Here is a 6,945-nt window from a genome sequence, read left to right as displayed (position 1 = left end):
ACAACCGAGGTGTGTGCTGGGAACGTTTTGCAGGAGGTCTGAATCTTGTGTGGATCATCCTTCATCCAAACGTGTGGTGCAGAGGAGCGGGCGAGACCTCAGGACAGAGTCGGTGGTAAACTGAGCAGGTCTCGTCAGCCCCCGCACACCAACAATCCGGTGGCGCCCTTCGTACCTAAAATGGCAAATAGGCACTAGAAACACACGCCGATGCTCTGTCCTCTCCCAGACACAGTCAGCCCTGACAGGGACCAAATCTGGACAACGTTCTTGCTGTTGGTTTTGATTTTTATTCACGACACCCTTCACTCGTTTGTTGACTCTATATACTTGATCAGAAAATAAAAATACAAAGAACAGAATAACGGGGAAGGGAATGTTAACATGACTGTAAAACATCAAACCTATAGGAGGATCTCAGCCTCTCAGGATGCGTGTTCTCGGCTTGCTCGAGGAGATGCTCTGTGTCCAGTCCAGGCGGCCAACCAGACCACCCCGGCTCCCGTGGCTCTCGACCAAGTGCCTGACCTCCTAGCGCCTCGCGCAGGCTCCCGGGGGCGGGATGGGAGACCTGTGTGAACTGCGAGTGGGCTTTGTGGAAACTATTCCAAACAGCAACTGAGTAGAAAGCGGATGTAATTGAGAACATGCAGAAAACATCCAGTAGGTCCGTCGTAGTTGGAATGAAGTGGCCGTTTGCCCTTTTTCCTCGAACCAGTAGAGGTTGCAGGGCATGTGTAGCATGGCCCACGTGGGCCGGTCAGTCTTTCTACACCCGATTCTCAGGGACGGGGTGCCTGAGAGGCAGGGCGCAATCTCTGTAGTTGTGCAAATTTCTTTTCACAGAAGACTCATCAGGGAGAGGCTGGGGGGAAGTGGGGGAGATTGGATGGGGTGGGGGCAGGAGGAGTGCCTGCATCTGAGTAGGTGAGGGCAGCTGGGAACCAAATGGAAATGAGGCCGGAGTTCGGAGGAAGGAGCAGCTCAGCTGCAGCTGCTGAGCTGGGCATCTGAGCCCACACTCTTTCTGGCACAAGAGGTGGGAAAGCAGGCAGCCAAACAAAGTGTTGCTTCAAGGCCACATTCAAAAGAGAAAGACCACTGTTAGGATGTGGTGCATAAAACACTTTGTTTTGTGAACAAAAGGAGCATTTAGATGAGTAGATTCTGGTGTGTCCTCCATATTTTGAAATGTGAGATGATCTCTTTGCTGGATCATTTGAATGTTCCCATTGGCTTTTACCCCATGATTCTCCTAAAGAAACTTGGAGTGTGATGTGTGTGTGTGCGTGTCTGTGTGTCCCCATAAGTGGATGCCGTTAACCCATAGGGCTATGCAACAAGACACACGTTTAATATTAGAAATAAAACACACAAGACCGCCACCTGTTCTAGGGTTTGAGCATGATTGTGACCAAACCATTTTATAGAATTTCCTTACTCGAAGGCAAAACACTCTGAAACTTTAAAATAACAGAGTATTTTACTCAAATAAGATATAATTAAAATCGGAATCTTGGACTGTGCATGTCATCCCTGGCTCCTGTTGCAGAGCAGAAGGATGTGTATTTTGGTACTGATGTTTTGTCTCTGGTCCCCCAGCCCATATTATTTTGAGTGTATTCATTCTGTGCAGAACCACAGCTGCTTCCCCAGGCCATGTTGGGCAGAGAATCCACTTTTCCGGACCCACACAGCCATGCTGGCTTGTCTGGATTCTTCTAGACACTGGAATTGGTGAAAATTACAGAGAGCGGGGGATATACTGTCTTGTTTTCCCGACTCTGCGTTTTTGTTTCTGTACTGTCTCTTCTCAGCTGTCACGTTTCCCCCAAAATCTCACAGTGAGTTGCCAGATTTGAAGTGCATCAACCAGTTGTCTGCATCTGGAACCAGTCAAGCAGTGGCTGTAGTTTGAATAAGTTATGTGTGCATGTAAAATATATACATATGTACATATATTCAAGTATGTGCATGACATATACATCTTCATACTTTTTGATAAAATGTATTCATTTGTTAATTTTTAATTATATTTGATATAAATCAAGGGTTTGTTGCAAAACTTTATATTTAAGAACAGTGTTTAAAAAAAACAAAAACAAAAAGGGAAGTCCCAACTATGCAACACAACTGGGACTTGCTTTAAAAAAAAATTCTGTGATTGACTAGTTTGCTGCCTGAGTAATATTTATCAGCCAAACTTTGGATTCTGCTATTGTTTCTACAATTACATTTTGTATGAAGCAAAGTCCTTGGATTAAAATAAAACTTAGCAAAACATCAAAAACAAAACCCCACCATGCTGCTGGGTGATATATGCAAGGGGTGCGGATCCAGGCGGATGAGCCATCTCTGTGGGTATGGGGCACGGGGGCAGAGTGCACAGGGCTCAGAAGAAGGTGAGAACCTCTTCAACTTGCTCTGCGACTGATAGGATGCAAGGGTGGATTAGACCCAGCTTCATGGTGAGGATCAGGGTAGGCTTGTGGCTGGAGGAGCCAGGATAAGGACTCACGGGGGAGGTGGTTGTGTTTTAGGGTTAGGAATATAGTTTGGGAGTTGAGCAGGCATTGGCTGAGGTTTGGGGTGGCTGTGTTGGGTGGGTTAGTGGTTAGAGGTTAGAGTTAGGTTTGGGGTTGAGGTTGGGGTGTAAGTTAGAGTTGGGGTTAGGAATTAGAGGTTAGGGTTAGGTTACAGGCAAAGGATTTGTCTATATAACCACTAAGAGTGTAGGATTATGTGGGTATAATAATTAAGGTTTTGTTTAGTTTACTGTACATTCGAGTTCATTTAGAAAAGGCATAATTGAACAGGCTTAGGTTTCAGACAACAATGAAAATTGTGGTTCTAATTACACTGGGAAAAGGAATTGGAGTAGGGTTCAAATTTTTAGTCTGTTCTGATATGGGCCTATATTTGGATTAGGGTTAAGGGTGGTGTAGGATCATGGTCAGGCTCAGAGGTTAGGGTTAGGGAGTAGAGTAAGGTTCAGAGTTAGAGGGTCAGGAGTAAGGATAGAAATTCAGGCTCAGGGCTCAGGGTTAGAATGTAGGGTCAGGGTCAGGGATAGAGGATCAGGGACAGAATTAAAGGGTACATTAAGAGGATGAGGGGCTTCCCTGGTGGCGCAGTGGATAGAACTCTGTGCTTCCAGTGCAGGGGGCCTGGGTCTGATCTCTGGTCAGGGCCCTAGATCCCACATTCATGCCGCAACTAAGAGTTCGCATGCCACAACTAGGGACCCCGCATACCACAACTAAGGAGTTGGCAAGCTGCAACTAAGGAGCCCACAAGCCATGACTAAGGAGCCCTGGAGCCACATCTTAGGAGCCTGCCTGCTGCAAACTAAGACCAGGTGCAACCAAATAATAATAATAAAAAAAAGAGGATGAGGTTTTGAGGGATTAGAGTTAAAGGATGCAGGCTAGAGGGTCAGGGTTAGAGGGTTAGGTTAGATGGTCTGAGTCAGGGTCAGGGTAAGGGTTAGGAGTTTACAGGTCAAGGTTGAGTATCTAGGGGCTAGGGGTTAGGAGTATTAGGGTTTCGGTTTACAGATGAGGAGGTTAGGGTTAGGGAGTTAACAGTAGAGATTTGGGCATTAGGGTTAGTGGGTTAGTGTTAAGCATAACTGGCCCATGACCCCCCTAACCCCACACCTCTGAGTCCTCTAGGATGGACAGGACTTGCCCTGGGTCACTCATGAGTGTGGGCTTCACCTGGACCGCTGGTTATCTACCTCCCATCCTGGAACCTAATAGCAGAAGAATGAAATGTCTGCTCTGGTCACTGACTGTTTCAGATCCAACTCAACCTCAGTCAACAGTTGTTAGGGCCTCAGAAGTCCACAGGGTTTCCTCCTACCATCTGAACTGGAAAGAGTAGTGCTGGCCCCACTTGGCCTGGGCAGCCCTGGTCCAGCACAGGCCTGACTGAGGTCATTCCATGGTCATGTTATGAATTTATACAGAACTTGGTGCAGCGACCTTCCAGCCCCCAGGTGCTGCCTCCTGAGGGCTGGTGAGGCCCTCCTGGGACTGCAGGCATCCTTTGTCCCATCTGAGTGGGCATCAATAGACATCAAGTCTCAGGACAGCCCTTGACCTCTGACCATCCAGGCAGTCATCTGTGGTCCTCCAGCTCAGGCCAGTCTGGTCCCTGTCAAGCCTCTGTGGCCAATTACTGAGTTGACCATGCTTCTGGGCAATTGAACAGCTACCTGGGCAGCACAGACAGCCCTTTGGGATGTTTCAGTTACTAACATCCATGTGGTTGAGAAAAGGCCTCCCCCTCACAGGCTCATAGCCTGCCAAGAGAGGTAATAACCATCTAAATATTTGAGTGTGTCCCTGACACAACAACCATACAGCAGACCATGGCCTTGCAATCCTTTGGGCTTCCAGCTGTAACAAACTTTTGATTTTCATACTCATTAAGTGTCAAAGATACGGGAGCAACTGGGCCACCCAATGGACAGTTGCACTCTGAGGCTGCATGGTCTTGGAGAGCCATGTGCACCCATGTGGGCTCTGAAAGCTGTCAATTATGGATTCTATGATATGGAATAATCCTTGAGCCTTCCACTGCTTCATTGAGCAAGAATTTCCTAACCACCATAGCATTTAGTCTCTGCTCTTTGTAAAAGAGGGAGGAGACTGGATAAATGAGCAATATTGTTCTTGGGGGATGGGTGAGTAATGTGGCCAGGGGGCAGGTGTGACTCCTGGGCTCCCACCACCAGAGACATCAATGAGGGCTGTGCCTTTTGCAAGAGGAAGAGGTTCTTGCTGTTGTGGGAGCAAGAGCACTGGGTGGGTGGCTGCAGCTCCTGACCCTAAATCAACCACTTCCTTTCTTGGCCTTCAGACCCCACAGCTGTGCAGTGGGCTGTCAGTGATGTGGAATCTGCCGCTTTCCCCAAGCCAGCTTCTGTTCTCATGCCAAAGTCCAGAACCTCAGCTTTCCTTTGGGAACTTCTTACCTGTTTCCAGTCCAAACAGTTCCAGAGGGCTGATGCTACATTCCATCCACCTTGAAGATGGGCATACGATCCACATCTAGCCAATCCCATGTTCCATCCTATGGGTGCTCTGATGGGTTCAAGGACAATGCTATGACCCAAACCAGCCCAATGACGTTTATTTTGTTTTATTTTTTGTCCATGCTGTGCACGCGGGATTTTAGTTCCCCGACCAAGGATCGAACCTGTGCCCCCTACATTGGGAGCGCAGATTCTTAACCACTGGACCACCAGGGAAGTCCCATCCCCTCATTTTCAAAACTGCTATGGATTTAAAGCACACAAGATGATTGTGGTATGAGTGGCCTTTTCAGTATGACTTCTTTGACTTAGAATGTTTTCAATGTTTATCCATGTTGTAACATGTATTATCAGTGCTTCATTCATTTTTAAAATTGTGGTTAAAAATACATAACATGGGGATGGGGGGCAAGTGGAGGGAACGGCCCAGATGCACATCATTCACGGACCCTCTGGACTGGAGGGACTCGTGACAGCCGGAGCCCAGAAATCCGGGGATGGATAAGACACAGCGTCCCCTCCAATTCCTGTAAGCACCCCTTGCTCCATCCTGCGCCCAAATACCTCAGCTAGGCCCTCTCCCCACTCTACACTCCAAACTCAGCCGGGACAGACCTCTGCAGCCGCAGCTCCCCACCCTGCAGGAGCAGCTCAGAGGTCCTGTCCCCCTTTCCTCTGAGGGCCTCTTTTGGGTGTCCACAAAAGTATTTGATCGCTCAGGACAAAGCTGGTAGAGGACAGCGGGATGGCTGAGCCGGGCGCGCCGCGCTTCCTCCTGACCTTCGACTTTGACGAGACTATCGTGGACGAAAACAGCGACGACTCCGTCGTGCGCGCGCCGCGGCGGGCCAGCGGCTGCCTGAGAACCTGCGTGCCACCTAGCGCGAGGGCTTCTACAACGAGTACAGGCAGCGTGTCTTCCAGTACCTGGGCGAGTAGGGCGTGCGGCCGCGGGACCTGCGCGTCATCTACGAGGCCATCCCCCTGTCGTCCGGCATGGACGAGCTGCTGCAGTTTGTGGCCTAGCAGGGCGCCTGCTTTGAGGTTATTCTCATCTCAGACGCCAACACCTTTGACATGGAGAGTGCGCTGCGCGCCGCCGGCCACCACGGCCTGTTCCGCCGCATCTTCAGCAACCCGTCGGCGCCTGACCCTTGGGGGCTGCTGGCGCTGCGGCCCTTCTACGCGCACAGCTGCGCTCGCTGCCTCGACAACATGTGCAAGCACAAGGTGCTCAGCGACTACCTGCGCGAGCGGGCCCACGACGGTGTGCACTTCGAGCGACTTTTCTACGTGAGCGACGGCGCCAACGACTTCTGCCCCATGGGGCTGCTGGCAGGCGGCGACGTGGCCTTCCCGCGCTGCCGCTACCCCATGCACCGCCTTATGCAGGAGGCGCAGAAGGCCGAGACCAGCTCCTTCCGCGCCAGGGTGGTGCCCTGGGAAACCTCCACCGAAGTGCGCCTACACCTGCAGCAGGTGCTGAGGACGTGCTGAGGACGTGGCCTGCCCGGGCCCGGGCGGGGTGGGGGTGGGGCGGTGGGGGTCGGGAAAGAGAAAGCTAATTTTATTACTCCCTTTCCCTTTCGTTTTGGTATATCCCTCCGGGATTTCCCGGAATCCCAGGTTGGTCCATTTGGGGACTGGAGGAGGGAGTTGGGAGCTATCCCCATCTGTGCAGTTAACCCAGCTCGGCTGCCTCCCTCAGTTCCACTGCAAGCGAATTCCGGAGTCTGGCCCCACCAGGGTGGCACGCATATCTGAGCAGGCAGCAGTGTTTCCAAAAAACTTGTCCTCCCAGCTGGGAGGACGGGGTTTCCTGTCAGGGTAGAGAAGGAACATGTCCCGCCACGTTGCGGTTAACTGTTGCCTTGGGCTGCATGGCCTCCCTCCTCCAGTCTTCT

At 50.7% G+C, this 6,945-nt stretch overlaps 1 pseudogene across 1 annotated transcript; it reads left to right on the top strand.

Annotated features, from left to right (window-relative positions):
- Positions 1 to 5,786: 5,786 nt before the first annotated feature.
- LOC309835406 (phosphoethanolamine/phosphocholine phosphatase-like) lies at positions 5,787 to 6,538 on the top strand (annotated as a pseudogene). Its single transcript has one exon. The product of its transcript is annotated as a phosphoethanolamine/phosphocholine phosphatase-like (transcript).
- The last annotated feature ends 407 nt before the right edge of the window (positions 6,539 to 6,945 follow it).

Source organism: Grampus griseus (assembly GCF_964374135.1).
Source record: "Grampus griseus genome assembly, chromosome: 17".
Taxonomy (NCBI): domain Eukaryota; kingdom Metazoa; phylum Chordata; class Mammalia; order Artiodactyla; family Delphinidae; genus Grampus; species Grampus griseus.
Note: the sequence above shows the minus strand (reverse complement) of the source record. Positions and strands in the feature narration are given on the sequence as shown.